The sequence below is a fragment of the Aethalodelphis obliquidens genome, unplaced genomic scaffold, assembly GCF_003676395.1.
Source record: "Aethalodelphis obliquidens isolate GAN/ISIS:26980383/991018 unplaced genomic scaffold, ASM367639v1 scaffold14, whole genome shotgun sequence".
NCBI lineage: Eukaryota > Metazoa > Chordata > Mammalia > Artiodactyla > Delphinidae > Aethalodelphis > Aethalodelphis obliquidens.
In genome coordinates, this window is record NW_020837958.1 from 23,773,336 (window position 1) to 23,799,374 (window position 26,039).

Here is a 26,039-nt window from a genome sequence, read left to right on the forward strand (position 1 = left end):
ATTGAGCATTTATTATGCTATGACAGTAGTTGTGAGGGTCACAGGAGTATATGAAAAAACATAGCATGGGAAAGGCATAGTATGATGTAGTTGGAAGTACCTGGCTTGGAATCCCATACATACCATTGTACTATCTATGTGATTTCAGGCCAGTGTTTTAACTACTCTGGGCCTCAGTTTTTCCCATCCATAAAAATGAGAATGATAGGGGCTTCCCTGGTGGCACAGTAGTTGAGAGTCCACCTGCCGATGCAGGGGACAGGGGTTCGTGCCCCGGTCCGGGAAGATCCCACATGCCACAGAGCGGCTGGGCCCGTGAGCCATGGCCGCTGAGCCTGCGTGTCCGGAGCCTGTGCTCCACAACGGGAGAGGCCACAACAGTGAGAAGCCTGCGTACCACAAAAAAAAAAAAAAAAAAAAAAGGGAATGATAATAGTATCCATCACATAAGGTAGCTGTGAGGATTAAAATTATCCATGATAAGTGTTGGTACATAGTAAGCATTCCATGTATGTCAACCATTGCATATATTTATATAAATGACAAAAATTTCTAAATATATATTAGGATACACTGTCTAACAATTTTTATGTGCACTTAGGGTAACAAAATAAAATATTTAAAATAAAAATTGGCAGGAAAATTCTATAATTTAAGAACACTCACATACACACACACAAAATGTAGCTCCTAAGAACTTCTCATTTTGATGGGAATACAATACTTGCACATAAGTAACAACCAAAATCAATAAACACTTGTGAATATATTAAAATGTGTGAGATCTCAATTCTAAAAAAGTGAGTTCAATATGCAACTTACACTCCCTGGATGTAGCCCACACTAACAGCTCTCTGAGGGCCACGACCACATCTCCCCCATTCCACATTTGACTTCCAGCACCTCACACTGTGTCTATCACAAAGTCCTTGTCAACGCATTCATTGAATAAATGAAAAAAATACAAAAATTATGGTTATAAAGTCTATTGTGGCACCATGAGACATGTTTATGTTACTCTATTCAAGAGAAAAATCACAATATATCATTCTAACTACAGATTACTAAATACACTATAAGGAATTAAAAGAAAAAGGAAGTTGAATTGTCAATACTGTCACATGTTTTGTTTTGACCCACAGAATTTGAAGACATCTTAAATACATACTGGCCCAATGTGCTCATATTCCAGACAAAGAATGATGCCTAGAGAAGACAATTGATTTACTCAAGTTTATCAAATGGCAGATTTCTTATTTCTTAGTCTCTTGGGCTTTTTCCTACTAGACCACACTGCCTCTCACTGTTGTGGCCTCTCCCGTTGTGGAGCACAGGCTCCGGACGCGCAGGCTCAGCGGCCATGGCTCACGGGCCCAGCCGCTCCGCGGCATGTGGGATCTTCCCGGACCGGGGCACGAACCCGTGTCCCCTACATCGGCAGGCGGACTCTCAACCACTGCTCCACCAGGGAAGCCCTCTAGTCCTTCTTTATACTCACCCCTCACTCTGCTCATTTTTTCTCTCTCTCTCCCTCTTCATGTCACACACACACACACACACACACACACACAAGTACTTGCTTTAAGTGAATTTTATTTTTGTCTCTTTATTCAAGATTTGTTCATAAATTCAGGGAAAATAATCCCTCTATATTGCCCATCATAATATAGGGCACATAGAATATTTTTAATAAATATGTATTTGAAGACTGATTTCCTTTGATGAAATTAGTATAGGGTTTCAAAAGATAAGATTTTTGAGATCTGAAGGGAGGGAAAGAGTAGAGGCCATTTAAATTGATGAAAATTCAGCTACATTCTCATAAAAAGTATTTATACTACACTTACCATATTAGGCCCTAGGAATACAATAGTTAACAAACTTACACTGTCCCTGTTCTCACAGAAACCTCTGTGTAGTAGGAGAGGCAGGCATTAATTACTTAAATAGTTTGTACTAGCAATGTATAATTATACACTGAAAAAAGTCTTCTGAAGTAAATGAACATGGTTCTTGAAAGCATATAATAAAAGAATCTTTCACTAGGAAGTGGTGTTTGAGTTTGAGGTCTGAAGGATAAATAAGAATTAGGGGATGACAGGAATGAGTATAACATGATGAATGAAAGCTCAGTGAGGAGACTATCTGATTAGAGTGATGGGTACCTAGTGGTGAGGAAAGGGGTGTGGGAAGAATGATACTGGAAATAAGGATGGACAGATGGATGGGAAGGAGGCCAGATTACGAAGGACCGTGAAGATAAATGGAAAATGTTAGCAAAAATAGGAGCCATTAAATAATAGTAAAAATAAAGGTAACAGAAGATACATGTGTATATATAGTTATACGATAAATATTTATGTAATAAATAACCAGATTAAAAAATGGACATTATCTTCTTTATTATCTCCATGTTTACAGTTGAGAAAACAGGCTCAGAGATGCAAGATATGTTCCTGGAATACGCCAATTGATAAGTGCTGACTTCAACGCATGCCGGCCTGCATTTCAGTAAAGGTTTTCCAGAAGAGGACTGAAGTGATGACAGCTGATGATGGCTTATAGAATGCACTGGAGGAACTAGAGCCAAGGCCTGTTTCTGAATCCAAATGTGAAGAAATCTGGGCCTTAGACCAGAGTATTGGTCATGGGAATGGAGAAATAGGGTCAAAGTAGGGGAGAAAACCAAAACCAAAAAAACAGATGACTGGGTAGATTGGGGAATGAAGACAAAAAGTTAGTTGACTATGACTTCACTATACTGAATTTTGATGATTTGGAAATAGAAGGTACCATTGTCTCTAGAGGAAAATTTTGATACGAAGCTATTTTTCTAGGAGGGAAGTGTTAAATTAGGTAAAGGAAGGTCTGTTGAAATTAGACAGGGCTAGTAAGACTATAAAACTGATTTTAAAAACGAAGTTAGTAACTCAAGGTTCAAATTTGTCTGAAATGGGCTTTCAAATATTCATCAGTATTTATGACTAAATGTCAAATGTATCCAACTAACACATATGTTAAAATGCACACTGCACATCTTACTTTTGACTAATGAGATTTCAAATGCATCCTGATTCACTCCCGTTTACAGAAGGAAATTAAAAAATTGATTGGTTACTTCCTTCACTGCCTGTGGACACCTTGATTGGCCAGCTGCCGGTGGCTAGGCAACCGGGCGGAGAATCTTTGGAACAAGTAGCAGACTTCATCACAGCAGGAGCCGTGAGGCAAGAAGCTCTGGGATCAATTAAAATGCCAGGCTTTTCCAGGCTGGTTTCCAGCGCATCTGTGCATGATTCCACATAAATTTAGGGAATTAGAGATCAGACAAAGGTAAACATTTCTGTGCTTTGCTTAGCATTGATTTAGAATGAGAGGATGAAATATGCTACAGTCATTCAGCCTGGAGGGGGTTTACACCTTCAGCTGATTTTTTCTCCCTCAATTGCTTTATTATTTTAGGTATGTTGTAATCCAAGGCTGCTTAAATCATCTGTGTGTTTCTTTGAGGAGGGGAAGAGAAAAAGAAACAAAGGAAAAACCAGTTCTTAGTTTCATAGACTAAACAGTAGAATATGACTCATTCTTTAAATTCATAGTCACACTTCTGAAAGAAAAAAATTATTAATGCTCTTTATTTTCCAGGTATTTGGTCTCCTGACCTTGGCTTAGATAAAAAGCTCATTTATGTCCCCATAGAGAAGGAAAGACATTTTCTCTTTAAGAGTCTATAAAAGTCTGACATTTGCAGAAACTTCTCCACTTCTATTTTTTATTTTCTTATTTTATCTATCCCTTAGAGTCCATAGTTACGGCTGTTTCCCTAGGCAGAAGGTGTTGTATTGCCTGTGTGCTGGGGAGGGGTTGAACTTCCACAGACTCCTCTATACCTGGGCTGAGGTAGGGTGTTGGAGGTGAAGCTCTGAGGTAGCAAGCATCAAGACAAAAACAGTTCACAGAGATGGAGAAAGTGCAGACAAGAAACTGGAAGACAAAGACTAGGCAAATACCATGAAGTGCAAACAATAATCTTTTACATCCTATAGAAAAAGACAGTCACAGACATAGCACAGATTTACATTTTTATTAAACAACAGAAAAAGCAGAAAAACATCAGCTTTGTTTCACTAAGCATAATACTCTCGAGGTCCAACCATATTGTTGCAAAAGACAGAATTTCATTCTTTTTTATGGCTGAGTAATATTCCATTGTATGTATGTATTTATGTGTGTGTATATATATATGTATATCAATCTTCTTTATCCATTCATCTGTTGATGAATACTTAGGTTGCTCCCATAGTTTGGGTATTGTAAATAATGCAGGTGGAGAAAGACAAATACTCTATGTTATCACTTATATTTATATTCTAAAATATAAAACAAACAAATGTATATAACACAATAGGCACAGACTCACAGATATAGAGAACAAACCAGTGGAGAGAGGGAAGGGGGGAGGGGGGAGATAAGGGTATGGGATTAAGACATACAAACTACTGTGTATAAAATAAATAAGCAACAAGGATATATGGTACAGCACAAGGAAATATAGCCATTATTTTGTCATAACTTTAAATAGAGTATAAGCTATAAAAATGTTGAGTCACTACATTGTACACCTGAAAATAATATAATATTGTAAATCAACTATACTTCAATGAAAAAAGAAATGAAAAGAAAGCCATCAGCTTTGGCTACATATTTAATGTGGAATTACACATGGGGCTTTGAGGTAAGTTCTCTGTGAACTTGACCAACTCATTATCTCCTAGCCCCTACACCAGTAACAAGTTTTGGAAAAGAAAACCTCCAAAGTTGTTTTCATATTTATAGTTTTTAAATTCTATGAATTATTTTTTTGCAGGGACCTATATTTTTATTTCTCTTGGGTAAACATCAAGGAGTAGAATCACTGAGTCATACCGTACAAATACATTTAACTTTGTAAAGTTTGCCATACTGTTTTCCCAAAGTGGCTAAAATTTTTGTCTCCACACCAGCAATGAATGAGTTTTACTTTCCCCACAAACTCAACAACAGTTGGTAATGTCAGTATTTTAAAATTTTACTCATTCTGGTCTGTATGCAGTGGTATCACATTTTGGGTTTAATCTACATTTATCTGATGACTACTGATGTTGAACATCTTTTTTGTAAAAGTGAATTTTTGATCACTTTATGAATTTTAAAAATTTAGGTACAAAAATAAGTTTGTTTAGAATGAGAAAAGAAATCACACAAATTGCAAGTCTTACAGTTTTAGAAATAGTAAATCATTCTAGTGATTTAAACCATTTATCATTATGAAGTGACCCACTTTAATATAATGCTTTCTGTCTGAAAGTCTACTTGTCTACACCTATTTTCTTTTTCCATGGTATGTTTTTTCTCATTCTTTTACTTTCAACCTTTTGTTTTCAATATTATTCTTATAAACAGCTTATAATGGGTAAATTCTATGTGAAAAATCTTTGTCTTTTAACTGGAGCATTTAAGGTTTTAGAAAAGCAAGGAAGGAAATGAGTATTTGTAGAGCAACTAGGGCTGGGCTCAAAGCTGTACACCTATTTTATTTTTTAATTCTTACAACAACCCTGAGAGGAAGATACTGTCTATTCTGCAAGTGAGGAGCCTGATGTCCCATAACATGCCAAAGGTTCCATAGTGATGAATGACAAAGCTCCTGTTTTTTCTGACTCTCAAGCCCATATTCTTTCCGGCTGATCACACATAATTCTCTCCCTCTCAAGAAATCTTATACAATGAGAATTATCTGCCTAAAGTTAGACTTAAATCAATCATTCATTCTGTATGTAATTTAGGCATAATTATAGTATAATGTAAATCTATAATGACCACTTCCAGGAGAACACATAAGCTTAAGAAAATTTCAGTTTAACTCTCTCCTGCCATTTGGTCTCAACAAAGACCATAAGAGAAATGGTAATCTCCCAACAGAACACAATATGTGAAAAAGTTAAGACTTGGACTCTTGAGTCTAATGTTCCAACTCTAGGTACCTTAAGAGTAATGTCATACAGCTCTTGCCAAAGTACACAGTGAAATGTTTTAACAAGAGAGCAAGTGGAGGTTTAAAACTCAAGCAACTTGTAGAAGGGTATTTTAATTTTCTGTCATCCACAAGTGCCTGTAACTAATGCTGCTTATATGCAGTTGGCATATTTATGACTTGAGTTCCTTTCTTATATCCACTCTTCACTTTTTTTTCCTATGTATTAGCAGTGCTCAGACACATGTGCGAACTAACTGCAATTCAGTGGAAGCTGAAAAATTGTTCAAAGAGATATCAATAAAAGAATAATTTCCAAATAGCAGCGATTACTTCTGCCACATTCTTTGTGATGATATAAATCTAATTTAGGAAATTCTTCATTAGCTTAGAAAAATTCTGCTTCCTCCTTAAAGGAATTGTTTTGGTTTTTATTGTTTTTTTAAATAAGGGAGTTTCTCAATAATATGACTCTAAACGGTAAATGATTATAGATTGTGAATTTAGTAGGATATAAATGAACTGACTGTAATAGCATTAACCATTGAGTTTTCAATGATTATCTAGGGAAAGCCCATTGCAGTTGTAGCTAATTTTGCACAAAGTGAAAATTTGTGCATATACAAAAATATGTAAAAGGGGACTTCTGATTTTGGCAAACAGAAATAACTGATCTAACACAGGCTCTTCTCTTCAAAAACACATAGTAGTGCTAGATAAAATTTAACAAAAATAAGTAAATAAAATAAATAAATAGCTGAACGCATAAAAATTAATAGAGATCCTAGATTCCAGAAAATATAAGGGAACTCATAGTGAAAAACGTAAACAACTGCATTAATCCTGCAATATTCTGGGAAAAAGAAAACCCTAATATAGGTTCTGTAATCTAGGGGTCTAGGTTTTATTCCTTACCTAAAAGTAGAAGAACCAGTGACTTAAACCTGGAACGGAGGCCCTTCATAAAGCTAGGATGCATTTAGAGCAGCCTCCTTCATGCATGTGGAAATAAAAAAATCTCAGCACAGAAAAAGCAAGGAAGGTTGACTCTGAGTGGGGGAAAAAAGTTCCATTAGAAAACAAAATTTTGGTTAAAAGAAATTTAGGACAAAGTGTAATCATTCAATATACATCTCGTACAAGTTCTTAAATGAGTTAATAAAAAGAAATGAGGAAAATTAATATTTGAACAAATAATGATTGAGAATATCTCATAATTTTTTTTTTTAGCTGCATGGCATGTGGGATCTTAGTTCCCACACCAGGGATCTAACCTGCACCCCCTGCATTGGGAGTGCGGCATCTTAACCCCTGGACTGCCAGAAAAGTCCTGAGAATATTTCATAATTGATGAGAAACAAAATCCTTATATTGACGAACCCTTATATCAGGACTGAACTAGGGCAAATACAAACAAATTCCCACATAAACATAGTATCATGAAAGGACAGAACACCAAATTCAAAGAATACATCATAGAAGCAATCAAAAAGAAAAACAAATTAGTTAAAAAGGAATGACAATTAGCTTTTTCAGCAGCAAGAATACAAGTCATAAAACAATGGAATGATATCCTCAATAAAATGAGATATTAAGATGCCTCTGTCAAAATTGCTGAATCAATCCAACACCAAATTATTAAGGATTATATCCTTATAATCATTTCAATAAATTCAAAATTTTATGTTTGAAAAGACTTAATAAAATAGATAAATCTTTGTCCGGATAGTAGTAGTAGGAGTAGTAATAGGTGTAGTAATAGTAGAAATCAAGGAAGAAAAAGTGGAAAGGGCACATACTATAAACAATGATATGAACTAAAAAGCTATTAATGAAATATAATTAGAAATCTATGAATTTGAAAAATTAAGCAAGTTTTTAGAAAACTTATCAAATATTTTTAGAAAAATTATCAAAATTTGCTCCAGAAAGAAACAGCAAAATCAAATGGGCCTCTAAATTATTAAATAAACTAAATCAGTAATCAGAAGTCCACACACAAAAAAGTTACCAGGCCATATGGTTGCAGAGGTAAATTTTAGAAAAAACTTTCAAATAACTGATAGTTGCTACTTCATACTTTGTACTGTTACAAAAAATATAACTGAAACAAAACAAAATGAAGAAAACTTCATTTTATGAACTTGCATACACTTGGTACTAAACCTGAAAAGTGTGAGAAAAAATACATAAGCCAATTTTATATATAAAATCATGCCTAATTCTAGTAAGTAAATAGCTATGTATAAAAAAAAATACATCATTCGTAATGATGAAGTTTTGAAGTCCCTTTAGAGTCAGTAACCAAAAATGATGGCTGCTTTGCTGCTTCTTCCAAAGTTGTAATGGTAATCCTATCTAGTGCAATAAAGAAAGGAACAAAAAAAAAAAGAAGAAAGAAACAGGAGATAAAATAATTCGAAAGGGAGAAATAAATGAATATTCACAAGTGAGATGAGGTTTTACATGAAAAAATTCCAAAAGAAAATTAGAATTCTCATGGAAATAATAAGGGAAAGCATCAAGGTGGATAGCCAACAAATTAAAAGAAAAATTCAGATTTTCCATAAACTAATAATAACCAATAAGATAGATAGATGGATAGATATCACTTCACAATAGCCTCAAAACTATGTTTTTTAAGAATTATCTATCAGTATAATACAAGATTTGATAAAGGCAATTATAAAATTTTATTTAAAAGCATAAAATGAGATCAAAATAAGAGATATTCCATGCACATGGATAAAAAGATTCAATATTCTAAATATGTACATTTTTTCTAAATTAACCTATAAATTCAATGCTATTCCAGTCAAATTCCAATAAAGTTTTTGAAAAATTGTAAATTACATATTTACATGGAAAAGCAACAAACCTGGAAAAGCCAAATTCAATTTGAGGCAGGAAGGCAGAATTATTCTATCAGACTATCAGCTATCAAGATGACTTGCAAGGTTGAGTAATTAAAACTTTAAACCTGTGTGGTATGGTTAGGGCCCATAAAGACATGAGTGTAATGAAATAGAGAATACAGAAATAGAATCCACACAAACACATTTAAAATCACATAAAAAGCAAGAAATCTGCCCTTGCCACTTCTATTCAGCATTGCACTGACATCGTAGCCAGTGCCAACAATAAGGGGGAAAAAAGAAAAAAGGAAGGGAAAAAGGAAGGGGAGAAGCAAGGGAAGGAAAGAGGGGGAGGGAGGGAAGAAGGAAAGGGAGAAGGTATTAAAGCCATCCATATTAGAGGAAAAAAGTATAAGTGTGTTTAATGAAATTAAGATTATTCTATATATAGAAAATATTAAGGACTTGTTTTAAGTATATGAACTCATAAATGGGTTCAGCAAGATTGCAGGATACAAGACCAATATGTACATATTGTTTGTATTTCTATATACTAACAACGAACAATCTGAAAATGAAATTAGAAAACAATTTCACACAAAATAATATCAAAAAGAACAAAATGCTTAGGAATAAACTTAACAAAGGAAGTCAAAGACTTGCACACTGAAAACTATAAAACCATTGAGAAAAAAATTAAAGATCTAAATAAATAAAAGGCATTTCATGTTCTTGGATTGGAAGACTCAATGTCACTAAGAAGAAAATTCTCTAAAGTGATCTGTAGATTCAACATAACCCCAATTAAAATCCCAGAAATAATTTTATAGGAATTGACTAAATGGCCCTAAAATTTATATGGGAATGCAATGGCCCTGAACAGCCATAACAATTACAAAAACTATGAACAAAGATGGAGGACTCATTCTACACAATTTCAAAACTTACTATAAAGCTGTAGTTATTAAGATAGTGTGGTTTTGCATAAAGATAAACATCTAGATCCATGGAACAGAACTGAGAATACAAAAATTAACCCTCACATTTACAATCAATTGATGTTCAACAGAAGCACCATGGCAATTCTACAGGGCAAATTCCTTTGGGATGATTGGATATTTATATGAAATGGAACGAATTTAGAACCTTATCTCACATCTTACACAACCTTAACTCAAAATAAATCATAGATCTACATGTAAGAGCTAAAACTATACAGCTTCTAATAGAAAACACAGGAGAACATTATGGGTTAGGCAAAGAGTTCTTAGGTAGGAAAGTGACAGCAAAATCATAAAAAGAAAATGTGTATATTGGACTTAATCAAATTTTAAACTTTTTATGCTTCAAAATATACCATTAAAAAGAAAATATTTTTTAAAAGGAAAAGGTAAACTACCCACAGCACACAAATATTTGTAGATCATACATTGATAAAGGGTTTTTGTCTAGACTATTAGAGAACTCAATAATATGAAAACACATAGCAATTCAAAATGGCCAAAGGCATGAGTAGATGTTTTACTAAAGAAGATAAAGAAGCTAAATGGCTAATAAGCACAAGAATATATGCTCAATATCATGAATCATTAGGTAAATGCAAATTAAAACTACAGTATGATAATACTTCACATCCACTAGAATATCTATAATCAGAAAGACAGGTAGTATCAACTGTTGGTGAGAAGGTGGAGAAAATGGAACTTTCATATATTACTAATGAGAATATAAATATGGTTCAGTCAGTATGGAAAATAGTTTGGCAGTCCCTAAAAAGTTAAACATAACCTTGCTGAATTAGTTTGGTAGGACTGACATAAAAATATACCATAAACGAGACGTTTAAGCAACAGAAATTTATTTTCTCACAGTTCTGAAGGCTGGGAGACCAAGATCAAGGTGTGGCAGGTTTGGTTTCTTCCGATGCCTCTCACCTTGACTTGCAACTTGCTGCATTCTTGTTGTGTCCTCACATGGCCTTTCCTCTGTGCACATGCATCCTTGGTGTTTCTTCCTCTTCTTATAAGGACAACAATCATATGAGATTAGAGCCCCATCCTTATCACCTCATTTAACTACATTTACTTCTTTAAAAGCCCAGTCTCCACATATTATCAGTTATAAATTTGGAGGGAACACAATTCAGTCCTCAATATTTACCATACAATCTAGCAATTCCACTCCTACTTATCTACTGAAAAGAAATGAAAATACATGTTTACACAAAGACTTATATGTGAATGTTTATAGCAGTGTCTCTCATAACTGCCATACCATAAACATGAAACAATTCTAATATCCATGAACTGGTGAAAGGATAAACAACATGCAGTCTATCCATTCAAAGGAATAATGCTTAACAATAAAACAGGAACAAAGTGCTGACCCTGCCACAACATAGCTGGACCTCTAAAACATTATGCTAAGTTAAAGCAGCCACTGTTTTGCAATAACTTAAAGTGAAGTATAGCTTATAAAAATATTGAATCACGGGCTTCCCTGGTGGCGCAGTGGTTGAGAGTCCGCCTGCCGATGCAGGGAACACGGGTTCGTGCCCCGGTCTGGGAAGATCCCACATGCCGCGGAGCGGTTGGGCCCGTGAGCCATGGCCGCTGAGCCTGCGCGTCCAGAGCCTGTGCTCCACAATGGGAGAGGCCACAACAGTGAGAGGCCCGCGTACCGCAAAAATATATATATATATATATTGAATCACTATGTTGTACACCTGAAACCAACACAATATTGTAAATCAACTATACTTCAATTTTTTAAAAAAGCAGCCAGACACCAAAGACTACATTTTGTGTGATTACACTTACATGAAATATCCAGAAAAGGTAGAGCTGTAGAGAAAAAAAACCAAACCAACTGTTGCCTGAGGCTAGGTGTGGAGCTGGGGATTAAACTGCAAAGGTACACAAAGGAATTTTTGGGAATGACAAGGATGTTCCAACACTGGATGGATTATGGTGATGGTTGCACAATTCTATAAATGTACTGACAGCCATTTAATTGTATACTTACAATGAGTAAATTTTATGTTATGTAAATTATACCTCAGTAAAGCTGTAGGGAAAAATTTAAGGAAAGAAATAGTGTAGGAATTCATGATAGAGTTAGCTCATGAATCTTAACACTTTCTCCTTCCTCATTCCTTTTTGGAAATGACATGTTTATTTTACAAGTATTTAGTCATTTAAAAAGTACTTTGAAATGGGTTAGTGACCATGAGACCTTGGTTTTCAGGAGAAGTCAAACATAGTCAGAGGTGACTTTCTATTATTTTGTTATTAGAAACATTTGTTATTTGGAATCATTTTTCAGCACTAGTTTTGATTCAAGATCACAAAACTAATTTCTTTCAAAACTTTAAAAGGATATTGTTAAGCATTATTCCCCTTCTGCCCCCAACGGCCAATTAGAAGCTAAATATAACACACAGTTCTCATTTTCATTAAAGATCAAGGCTACACTAAAAATCATACTACAGGTAAGATGTCAATTAGTTGTAAATTGCATTCATTTATGAATTTTTCTTTCAGACATTTTCCCTATGGGAAAAACAATGGGTTTTTCTTTGTTTTTTGACTGATATTCTCATTTCAATTAGAATTTTTCAAGCAATGGTGGAAATGTTAATGACAGTATGATGCTTTCTCAAAGCTCAAAGTCTTCACGATCTTTTTGGACCTGGCCCCACTTCTCAAGCCGAAAGTCATTTCCAGCTTTATGCTAGGAACGTTTAATTATAATTGTTGATTTTTACTGTGCCAAATAAATTTCATATAATTTGGATATACTCTTGCATCTAAAGCCAGTTGGTGTCTTAGGCCAAACCCTGAGCTGAATTAACTTACCATGAACTCTGTGACCCCAGAGTTCCATCAAACCATAACACCAGTGCCCAGTTTGCAAAATCAAAGTAAGGCATGCAGAAAGAATGCATTTCTGTGTCAGCTAATGAGGCATTATTTTCTAAAGTAAAAACCTCCTAGCAGACAGACATTTTAAAATAATTTCATTGTTATATTGTATGTTTTAAAGTTCAAATTATAATTGCCAGGGGACAACCAGAGGAATCAGAACTTTTTCTTTTTAATGTCTCTAAATTGCATGGAAAAATTCAGATTCCAAGTAATAGAGAAAGTTTAAAAAAAAACTAGATATGAAGTTGTTTAGTAAAACTTTAATAGACTAAACTTAGACCTAGATTGATCTGGGTTTAGTTTCAGTGTTGCTTTTCATCAACTATGTCACCTTAAGTAAATCATTCCAATCTGTAATCTTAGTTTCTTCATTGGTAGAAGGATGTAAGAATGCTAACTTTCCAGGATTTTTCTGAGGACTGAGTAAGATATCGTAGGGAGTTCTTAAACTGAGGTATTTGAACTACCTTCAGACTGATTGTGAAATCCTTAAAACTACAGGAGAATCTTCATATATAGGGTGTTCCTAGTTTTCATCAGTTCTCAAAAGAGTTTGTGTGCTCAAAATTCCCTGAGATGGGATACATAGGTACTTGGTAAATACAAGTTTGATGATAACTTTTGAGAATGTGTTTATGATATCAATAATCTCTTCCCTTTTCCTTTCTGGAACAAATGTTTAGATTAAAGTTGCACACAGAATGAGATTCCATTCTGAAGCCTCTTTTATACCACTTGTGTAGATGTATTTAACAGACAATGAGAGGCAGTACAACTTGGTGGTCAAAAACGTGACCTGAGGACCCTTGACTGGGCTCCCCAGATTACTTTGTCTGACCTTGGACAAGTCAGCTAACTCATGTGCTCCAGTTTCCTCATCTGTAAAATAAGGACAATAATAATAGCCACCTCATAGGTTATTCTGAGCAGGAATGTGAAAAGTGTTCAGGCCAGTGGCTATCTCATGGTAAGCAAAGAGAATAGAGAAATATTTGGGTTGGCCAAAAAGTGCTTTCAGGTTTTAAGTAAAAGACATATTTTTCATTTTCACCAAGAACTTTATTGAACAATGTATTCACACTTTTGTTCCACTAACTTCTGCCAGTTTTCAGGCAACTTCATAATTCCATCTTCCCAAAACTTTTTATCTTTTTGAGCAAAGAACTGTTCCAGGTGCCTTTTACAGTCTTCCAAGGAATTGAATTTTTTCCATTAAGAGAATTTTGAAAAGACCTAAATAAGTGGAAACCTGAAGGTGCAATGTCTGGTGAATACAGAGGATGAATCAGAACTTCCCAGCCAAGCTGTAACAGTTTTTGCCTGGTCATCAAAGAAACACGCGCTCTTGCGTTATCCTGATGGAAGATTATGCGTTTTCTGTTGACTAATTCCGGACACTTTTCATCAAGTGCTGCTTTCAGTTGGTCTAATTGGGAGCAGTACTTGCTGGAATTGTTTGGTTTTCTGGAAGGAGCTCAGAATAGAGGACTCCCTTCCAATCCCACGGTATACACAACATCACCTTTGGATGAAAACCAGCCTTTGGTGTGGTTGGTGGCGGTTCATTTCCCTTGCCCCACGATCTCTTCCATTCCACACTATTGTACAGTATCCACTTTTCATCGCCTGTCAAAATTTGTTTTAAAAACAGAACGTTCTCATTACATTTCAGTAAAGAATTGCATGTGGCAATACAGTCAAAAAGGTTTACTTCACTTAATTGAAGTAGAACCCAGACATCAAAGTGATTAACGTAACCAAGCTTGTGCAAATGATTTTCAACGCTTGATTTGTACATTTTGAGTACATTGGCTATCTCCCTCCTGGTATAATGTTGATTGTTCTCAATTAATGTCTCCATTTGATCGCTACCAACTTCAACTGGCCTACCCGACCGTGGAGTATCGTCCAGCAAGAAATCTCCAGCATGAAACTTCGCAAACCATTTTTGACACATTTGATTAGTCACAGCACCTTCTCCCTGCACTGCACAAATCTTTGCTTTTTGGTTGCATTTTTACCTTTCTTGAAATAATAAAGCATAATATGCTGAAAATGTTGCTTTTTTTCTTCCATCTTCAATATTAAAATGGCTACACAAAAATTTACCAATTTTGATGTCTTTTTTTAAATGCATGCTGATATGACAGCTGTCACATACAATCTAACAAAATTGTTTCAAATGAAGTTAAAGACAACTAAGTGACACTAGAGCCATCTTAGGGAAAAACAAACCTTTTGGCCATCCTAGTAAATGATCTGAGCCTTGCCCTCATGGAACTCAGTAGAACAGAGACTGTTTAAATGATTTAGCCCAGGGGGTCCCCAAATCCCATTATGATGTGCTTTGTTGCCCACTGTTTTTTTGCTACAGTTGATGTTGACTAGATGTAGAAATATGAGATATCTTAACTGAAAAGTATCTTTTTATTTGCCTAAAAGATAATGCTATATCCTCTATATAAGCAGCTTCTACTCCTATACCCTTTTATTGGCTCACAAACTTTTGTATAATCTTATTAATCTTTGAGCATATCACCAGTTATTAGAATAATTTCATACAGAATCAACTTTATTTAGGTGAAAATAATAACAATAATAATTATTATTAACATTTATGTAATGATTACCATGTGTCAGACTTGTGCTAGAAAATTTATATCCATGAATTTGCTTAATCCTTGGGACAGTTTTTAAGATAGACATTGTTATCCCCACTTTACAGATGAAGAAACTAAGGTAAACTAGGTTAAGTTGCTTTCTCATAGAGCAGGGATTACTTACTGGGCCTGAGGTTCATATTCTAGTTGATCTCTTAATTTGTAGTTTTATTTTAGGTTTTATAATTTAAGGGATACCTTACAAAGGCTATTCACAGAATACTTCCTTTGAAAATTCCACCATTTTTTAAATGCCACTATGTCAGTTAAAAGTAACATATTAAATCACTAGCAAGATGTATTAGTCATGTTCTTCAGAGAAGCAGAATTAATATGTATGTATACAGTAGTCCCCCCCTTACTGGTGAGGGATACTTTCTAAGACCTTCAGTGGATGCCAGAAGCCTCAGATAGTATCAAACCCTCTATATACTATGTATTTTCCTATATATATACATATATCTGATAAATTTTAATTTATTAATTAGACACAGTAACAACTAATATAACTATAATAAAATAGAACAATTATAACAATATACTCTTGTAAAAATTTAATGCCTTTTCCATCTTAACTAAGCACTTATCACACATTGTAGCCATAATTTTTGCCGTATGAGGTACGACAGCAAAACTACCATGAATTTTCTTTTCCTTCACAATCTCACGGATAGAAGATTTGTTTCACCCTCAGCATACATATTTTTTTCTTTCCTTATTAAGTCAAGAATGTTCACTTATTCACTTAAAGGAAACACTTCTCATTGGCATATTGGAATTGCCAACACCACTACTCTTGTGCTTTGGGGCCATTATGAAGTAAATAAGGGTTACTTAAACACAAGCACTAGGATACTCTGACTGTCGATCTGATAACTGAGACGGCTACTAAGTGACTAATGAAGGGAAGGTGTTGGACAAAGGGACGACTCAAGTCCAGGGCAGGACGGAGTGGGACATCGTGAGATTTCATCTCGTTACTTAGAACAAGGTGCAATTTAAAACTGAGTTGTCTATTACTAGAGTTTACCATTTATCATTTTCAGAACAAGGTTGACCATGGGTAAGTGAAACCACAGAGAGCAAAATCGCAGATAAGGGGAGACTACTGTACATATATATGTGTGTGTGTTTATAAAGGTATATCTATAATATATACATATAATATATGCATATACATATATGTATAGATAAAGAGATTTATTATAAGAAATAAGATCACGCGATTATGGAGGCTGACAAGCCCCACAGTCTGTCATTTGCAAGCTGGAGACCCAGGAGAGCCAGGGGCAATGGTCAAGTCTGAAGGCCTGAGAACCAGGAGAGCCAGTGGTGCAAGTTCCAATCTGAGTGCAGAAGACTAATGTCTCAACTTGAAACAGCCAGGTAGAGAGAGAGAGGTCACTCTCATTCTTCCCTTTTGTTCCATTCCAGCCACCTAAGGATTGGATCGGGCCCACCCACACTGGTAAGGGCAATTTGCTTTAGGTCTACTGATTCAAATGTTATTCTCATCCACAAACACCCTCACAGACACACCCAGAATATGTTTGACCAAATATCTGGACACTTGATGGCCCAGTCAAATAGACACATAAAATTAACCGTCACAACAGATATTCACCCACAGTGAAATAACTGTACCTAGAGGTAAAGTACATATTCTTTTTTTTTTAATTGAAGTATAGTTGATTTACTATGTTGTGTTAATTTCTACTGTACAGCAAAGTGATTCAGTTATACATATACACTTTTTATATTCTTTTCCATTATGGTTTATCATAGCATATTGAATATAGTTTTCTATGCTATACAGTAGGATCTTATTTTTTATCCATTCTATACATAATAGCTTACATCTATACATATACATAAAGTACATATTCTTAACATAATTTGTAATTTAGTAGTTATTAGTGAAATATTTTATTTCCAAAACTTTGCCTCACAGAACACATATTCCCTTTATTCAACTCTTCCATGTGGACTAAAGCTTGTTAATATCCAGTATTTTTACTTGTTTTTCCTACTGCATTCCCTCTTTTAATTTCCAATTCTTCTCCTTGTAGAGTTTCATTTAGGTCATTTTGGTCTAACAGGTTATTTGATCTGCTTTCTAAAGGTGCATTAATATTTACCTATGCTTTCTCAGAGTTCTTGCAAATTGTTGAGCCATTTTCTTAAAATTTTTAAACTATTGATTAATAGAGAAGCCTTCAAAAGAGTACACAGCATTTACACTTTTATGCATTGAATTAATTTTAAAGTTAGTAATGTGCTGTACAATTGTTAAACTTATTTTCAATGAGATTAAGCAAACAAATACTCAGAAACCCAATTCTCACAGCAGTGACCATAAGCCTGTTAACCTTTACATGTCAAACTGTATGAAATTTCCAAGATTTGCCTGTTTGCATGTACAACAGTAAAAGTTTCATCTGCTTCAGACTAATAGATTTAGGACTTAATTTTCAGGGTCTTTGCTCTTTTGTATGAAGTATTTTTTTCAGGCTCTTTTCATGACTGACTCTTTGTTATCCTTGAGTTCTTAGCTCAAATTTGCAACTTACTGAGACTTTTCTAGACCATCTAATGTAAAAGTACCAAGCCTCACTCCCCAGTGAAATTCAAACCATCCATTTACTTCTTTACACTTACTAGTATCTGAATGGCTAACTTATTTACTTGTTAAAGCCTGCCCTCTGTAAAATTAAAGCATTTAGTTGTCGTACAATACACACTGAATAAATAAATGAGCTAATGGATTAATTCTTATAATTTTGTTGCCTGAAAAGATCACATGAAAACTTTTTGTGATACATTCTAAATATTTTATTGCCTCAAATGAGTTTTTAAAACTTTTCTCTTATTATAGGAGGGAATAAAAAAGTGGAAAACCCCCAGGTCCCCAAGATAAAGAGGCACGTAGGGGCAGAGTTATGGTGAGGGTTTTCAGAGAGATGGGGGGAATGGATGACAGAGGCTAATGCTACTGGGAGATAATTCTCCATGGGCTGCTCTTATTTTTCCACTGTTTGCAAGCAAAGGCAATGGCTGCCCTAGTTCCATATTTTCTTTTCAAGTATGTTTGTATAGCAAATGGCCTTGGAAAATAGAGATAGTGTATCCACTCAGGGCAACAGGAAAGTTTGATAACTGTCCGGGACACTAAGGGTGATGTCTTCTTCCTGGGCAAAGGTCACAGAAAATCCATATGCTGAGTCATAGTATCTGGATAAAAAATCTGGTTCTGCCACATATTAGCGAGACATTTTACCCCCTTTGAGTTTCAGATTTCTGATTTTGTAAAATCATTTTAACAAAATGTGCCTGAAGAACAGTCCTGAGGAGTAAACAAGATGACATAATGACTTGTACCACGACGAGGCACACCTTAGGTGCTCACCCCCATCTATTTCTTTACTTCACCTTCCTTCTTCTCTGCATTCCATCCTGCAGTCCTCAAGCTGTCTTTAGAAAATCAAAATTCACAGACCTCCTTGGAAGACCTCAACCTACCTCCAGGTGTAAAGAAACTGGTATTCATGGAACTCATACAAATACAATGATCCTAAAAATTTCTGGACAAAAAACAAATAAACGTAAACCAAAGTAGAGATTATAGAAGCCAAAACAGTTGTAATCAAACTCCTCTATCACAAGGTTTGTCCCCCAATATCTTCTCTGCCTTATCAACTGTACATAGAGTACTCACCTACTGGGTGTATTGAAAGAGAAGAGGATGTGTTAGTAGATGTGTCAGTGTGAAATGGTTTCAGCTGCAAATAAAAATGCAAAAAACCATGGCTTTAAAAAAGAGGATTTATTTGGCTCATGCAAAAGGAAGCCCAAGGCCATGTAGTTTCAATGTAATGATGCCATCAAAGATCTTTCTAATCTGCTATCCTTAACATGAAAGCTTTCAGCCTCAAACTTGTCTCTTCTCTCTAACATCAGATGAACTATGTGAACCACACCGATTTAACTTTGGTAATTTGAACTCTCCCTTCAAATTTCTTTCAAATTTCCTTAATGACACTTATCTACCAAATATCTCATGTTCTGTTGGAATTCTACCCAGTTGGGTAACATTTCAGTCACAGAACACTGAATACTGCCACCTATCTTGTGCAGATTTTTCTCTATCAGAAGGGCCTACATATCTCCTGGGTGACGTTTCCCCGACCTCACTACGGGGCAAGAATCAGGTATGCAGCTCTTTCCTGTTCACTTGCCCTTCCTGGTAGAATGCTCATTACATTATTTTACTCTGACTAATATGTTTATTATGTTGAAATTCAACAAATTTTTGCAACTGATCTCATCTTGGGTCACAACCCCTTTTCTTTCTCAGAGAATATGGAGAATAGTTTCCCCTGTTCAAGAACAACAGTTACCTAACGAAAGGAATAACAAGTGATCCCATTCCCCTTTGGCACAGACACCATTAGGTGGGAACATATGACACCCAAAATCTGGGTCCACTGGAGGGGAGTGGATAAGAGGAAAAGCACAGGGAGAGCATTCCCCTCAGCCTCAGAATTAGGGAACTGCTTATACATCAAAAGTATAATGCTTTTTTTAGAAAATGAGAATGTTCTGCCTAAGCAGTCATGCTAGCTGCACCACCTTCACCCAGAATCAGAAATCTAAGTCTTTCTATCTTTCTGTGCCACCATTGTAACTCATTTCTCTTGCTTCATAGTTACAATCTGGACATCGTTTAGGGGGATTGAAAAGGAGTTTCCTTACCAGAAATCCCCAGCCGATTCCTCCTATATCTCTTGGTAAGAACACTGTCATATGGGCACCACTAGTTACAAGATAATCTGGGGAATAGAATATTTAGTAGCAAAATTTGACTTCTGTTAATAATGAAGGAGAGGATGCATATTGGGTCGATAACTAGCAACATTTGCCATGTGTTAAACTGGGAAGTGGAGACTATGCTAGCTTTTATAAATTATTAGCTATGATCACATTTTGATTTTTTTTTTTTTTACTGAAGCCAGTGAATAGATCTCAAGTACCACTCAAGTTTTAAAACTGAGATGAAAGTCCCATATTTCTTCTGTTATACTCTGATCAGTTCCTTCATACCCCAAACTCCTCCACTTCTCATCACTGGGTCCCTTGCCATTATATCCAAGTCTTCAGTCAAAACCCACTGAAATCCATAGCAGTCAAAGGGTTAAAACCAGAGTTCCTAGAAAATTCACCTGTAGGTGATTAGCTAAAGTAATCTGCAAAAGTAAGATATTTCACTGCCTGCCACATAGTGTTTCTCCAGCCCCAGCCCCTGTAAAAATAAAATATCTTTAATGGAAGCCAACTCATTACCCCATAAAATTACTACAACACATGTGCTTGAAAATGTAAGACAGATATTCTTAACTTGGCATTCCACAGTGAACCACAGAAATGTTCTCCAAGAAATGATTTCATTTTATTCGTTTTATATTTAAAGTCACATTTTTGGCAGGCAAGCCCAAAAACAAAATTTTGAGAGCAAACTGGCCTATGGGATAGAACTCAGACTTTTGGTTTTTCTCCTCATTTGTTTGAATAGTTTACCTGTCCTGGGTACCTGATAAAATGATCTGGGAGCCTGGCACCGTGCTTTCTAGATGTAGATCTCTTCTTCCCAGGTTTCCTCCAACCCTCCATATTCAATATAGTTTATTAGTTTAGCGCACATAGGTGGGGTTATAAAACAGTCTGGATCTGAATTGCTACTCTGGCGCTTAATGGTAGTATGATTTTGGACAAATTACTTAACCTCCCTTTGCCTCAGTTTACTCATAAGTATCATAATAACATCTACCTTATAAAAGCTGATATGAGGATTGAATGAGTTAACGTACTAAACTTAGAACAGTGCATAGCATGTAGTATTATATAAGTAGTAGCTCTTATTATTATCATCCTGCTGGATAACAGGACATGACCCAAATTAGCCAACAAAATGACACCCCAAAATAAGCCTTTCAAAACCAGAATAAAAGTATTTTGTAGAAATATGTGTGAAGGGGACAGATATTGGTAGAATAAGGGACTCGGGAAGCTGGGTGATCATGGAAAGTTGCCTGGGATTCAAATTCACTATTTCCTCTGGATGCATAGGGATTATAAAATTTTAGACAACAGAAGAACCTCAGAATTTATCTCATACAGTTATTTCATTCTACAAAGGAAAAACAGATATGTGAGTTAGTCCAAGGTTACTTAAGTAATTAGTGAAGAGCTGGAATCGTAAGCCAAGTTTCCTGAGCTCTGATGCAGTGATCTTTTTTTTACTACATCAAGGCAAGAAAATTTCTTCATTCCCTCCCAAGTGACAATGGGAAGAAGAGAAGAGTAATCTGACATAGGTTATGAATCCCAGAGATATCTGCTTACAAAGAGGCCCATTCCAACTCAGCAATATTTACTTAACACAACACCTTGAAATCTTAGAAGTCTTTGGCATTGGATCTCTATAGCTGTTTATTCAGCTGATTCTCTATCTCCATTTCTTACAGTGAAATGTGAAACTTTTTTTTTTTTAATGGTGTTTTGGCAGGTTGAAATCTTCAATATAGGCCAAAAAATGTCAGTTAGGTTTTCCCTTTTGGAGGCCCAATTGACAATCTTATCTTCTTCTTGTTCCCTTCTATGCTCCAGGAGTGCAGATACTGACTTCAGAATAATGACCAGCAAGCACCATGATATACATTTGTATAGCATTTTCATTTCCCAAAGTGCCTGCATTATCTCACTTAGGCTTCCCAACAATGCTTCATCCTCAGCAGCAGCAGCAACCCCCCATTCACTGATGAGGAAATCAAGTCTTAGAAGGAATTCAGTGACTCTCTCCCAAGGTCATATAATGAGGAAAGGAGAAGCCTGATTAAAAAACAAACAAACAGCAACAACAACAAAACAGGTTTTCTGAGTCATTCCCTCTTTCATTCAATTATTCTACCAAATATTAATGTGTGCTTTCCATGTGTACCGAGGGTACAGTGGTAAAAAAAGTCACTCAAGGTCCTTGCTTTTTAAAAATTTTTATTTTATTAAGTTTTTTGGTTTTTTAAAATAATCTTATACAATTTGTAAAGGTTACATTCCATTTACAGTTATTACTGTAATATTGGCTATATTCCCTGTGTTGTACAATATATCCTTGAGCCTATATTACACCCAATAGTTTGTACCTCCCACTCCCCCATCCCTATATTGCCCCTTCCCCTCTCCCCACTGGTAACCACTAGTTTTTGTTTTCTATATCTGTGAGTCTGCTTCTGTTTTTGTTATATTCACTAGTTTGTTGTATTTTTTAGATTCCATATATAAGTGATATATTTCAGTATTTGTCTTCTTTTGTCTGACTTATTTCACTTAGCATAATGCCCTCCAAGTCCATCATCTTGCTGCAAATGGCAAAATTTCATTCTTTTTTATGGCTGGGTAGTATTCCACTGTATATATACCACATCTTCTTTATCCATTCATCTCTTGGTGGATAAGGTCTTTGCTTTTAGGAAGCTTACCTTACATCTAGTTCAAGTTCCATTCTAACACATAGTAAAACTGTTATTCATTGCCATCAATGAGCTTATAAACTAGTCAAAAAAGCAAAGCATATCAAGTATGAAGAAATAGGAATATCTGTAAGATAAATTAATATAAAACAACTTGTAAATGTGCTAAATTGAATAAAGTTATGACCAGATCATCAGAATTGTGGCAATAACTGAAAAAGACTGCCTGGAGAAAGTCAACTTCACTGTTTCCCAGTCACTAACACTGCCTAGCCCTACCACACCAGACCACTTTCATTTCTTGGCACACTCCATGCAGTTTTATCCTGCCTTGCTACTATTCCTATTCCCTTTACTCCTTCCCCACTATCTCTTTTTAAATAACTGATCTACTTTTCATTTTATTCATTCTTCAAGACCCATTTCAAAAGTTCCCAAGACTGATAAAAATAGCTACTGTTTTGGAACATTCACCCAGTAACCAGGGCCTTTTGAGAATGTAAGACAAAATAGGGAATAAAAAGAGAAAGTCAGTTTATAATAACTTGGCAAAATTTTTCATCCCCATGAAGTCAACAGATTCTCTGAGAGTGATGTAATGTCTTATGTTCAGTCACTAATTCATCAAAATTTTACTGAGCAACAAATATTCTATTTTTCTAAATAAAGACAGATCATTCAATAATACAAGGGCCATCCTTTTGCGAAGCTTTAATTATGGGAGAAAGATAGACAATAATAATTATATATATATATATATATATATATATATAGCAACAAAAATGATTGGGCACCGGGGAATATGCATCCTTGTTAGTGTTATAAATACCCATGAGCAAGGATATGGGCAGAAAAGCTGTGGTTTTAAAGAATTAATGAAAGACAAAGGGAAAGGGAAAAGAGAAAATCAATATCCAAAAATCCAAATTTCTGAGCATACAAACAATTCTGCAAGGTAATTTTAAAATATCTAGACCTGAATGGAGAATGAGATAGAGCTTATCGTCATAGTTTGTTTAATAGCATGAAGTTGCCTCTAGATCCTTAGCATATTGTAAAAATATTTGTTCCCTACTTTATATCATCAGTATAACACTTACTTGTACTTACTTTTTTTCACAACTAATATTTCAAACTTATCTTCCCCAAGATTTTGAGTTCCTGGAGGAGTGAGACAAGTTTTAAATCTGGTTTTTATTTCCTCATCACCTGACACCTCTATCAATATAAAGGTATCAGTACATTTTTGATAATTTAATGGTTCCTTAATTCAACACTGACAGAGATGCTGAGATTTCATTTTTAAATAGTTATACAGAATGCACACTATGTGAGCTCATTCCAGCAACTTGTGACGAAATTTTATATAAAGGAAGGATTCTCTTCTGGTTCATGAATAATTGAAATTTGCTACCCGTCTTAGAAATCTGACTGCTGTCTGAGTTTCTGAACCAATAGGTCCTTCATTTATTTCACTGGAACAACTGCTCTAAATTGCAAACATTTGTCTTAAAAATATCCTCTTCCACATTTTTCTTCAAATATTAGTTTTTAAAAAGAATCCATTCCTGGGACCCAAAATTTTATTTTGATGTCCTTCCTATGTGTTTCCTGAGCAACCTGGTTTAAAGACTCAGTTTAAGTGGCTCAGTCTTATAGTCTTATTCTGGTAGATACACGATATATGTTAGGTTAACTAACAAAAAAATTGGTGACGTCCAACTCTGTTCCCACCTCCAAGCTCTTACCAAGAAGTAAATCAATAAAATAATGTGCGCTATATATCTTTGATACAATAAGTAAATAGATATGCATGTTGTTGACATTTGTAAAGTAGCACACATTGTGCTAAGAGTATTTGTACATATTATTTCATTTCATTTCATCCTCAAGACCCTTCCCTCCAAATCCAGTGATCCTTCCTCCATTTCACCATGTCCATTTCAAGCCAGAGGCAATGAAAACTGAAACCCAAAATGATATATCCGAAGGGTTCTGGGAATAAATTTTTTTTTAAACTACTTGCTTACGTTTATATACTCTACTCATTGAGTCTAAGAATTCCTTGAGAACAAGGGAGGTTATTTATTTATCTCTTTAGTCTCCTACCATCATGTCTGGTGCATGCTGAGTACCCAATAAAAGACCAATTGAGCTTAAGGCAGAAAGATCATTCCTTTAGGGAAGATTTTCAACATCAAGGCTACATATATAAGAAAAAGTCGTTTATATTCCAGCTAAATAAAAACTTTGCTTGCTCTGCTATTTCTCTCCCTCAACTCTTTTCTTAACTAAGACTTTACTGAAAAAAATAAATCATTAATTAAAATCGGGTTCTCTTTCAGACTCTAATATTTTACTTTCTCTTTTTTCTTCAGCAATATCTCTAAAGTCAGCTGTATTTTTATATTCAAAATGGAATATATTACCATGTTTATCCTGCTATGTGTTGGACATTTTAACAAGCAAACTTGATTCATTATCAAGTTTTTAACAGAAAATGTTCTTGCAGCTGCTGGGTGATCTTGGGTGAATCAGGACCAGCTCCCACAGTTAATTTCTGAGGCTTTATACCTGTCAAAGAAATATTGCAAATGGCTTAATGTTTGGAAGAATATCAGTGTCTAGACTATCATTATCTGCCAGTAAGCAACCTTAGTCTCTCTCTTCAGTTCCAAATGAGGTAAAAATGAAGGATTCTGGATCTCTTTCATGCATCTGTTCTACATGTTCCCCATTTTCAGAGATAGAAATTACTAAATTATTGACGTCTCAGTTGGCTCTATAATTGATATATTTTAAAGTGGGTGTTCACCCTTATTGAAAATATCATTGTACCCTTACAAATTTAATACACTTTTAAAAATCGTTGGAAGTGCAGGTTTAGATTTTTGTCATTGTTGGGTTATTTGACATTTAATAGGGTAGAATGAAAAGATTTTTATATGTTTTAAGCAAACGAAGATATAATAGCTGTTGCCATTTTCCCTGATTCATTATGTAGTTGCTGTTATACAATGAGAAACGAACTCATCATCAAACATCTGTATTTCAATGTCAAC

General features: G+C 35.1%; 1 long non-coding RNA gene across 1 annotated transcript; it reads right to left on the minus strand.

The window, feature by feature from the left end:
• Positions 1–1,461: 1,461 nt before the first annotated feature.
• LOC113625212 (uncharacterized) lies at positions 1,462–24,562 on the minus strand. Its single transcript, XR_003434579.1, has 3 exons — positions 24,553–24,562; positions 14,904–15,041; positions 1,462–1,475 (listed from the first exon to the last, which is right to left on the minus strand). It is a non-coding gene; the product is annotated as an uncharacterized LOC113625212 (long non-coding RNA).
• Positions 24,563–26,039: the final 1,477 nt, after the last annotated feature.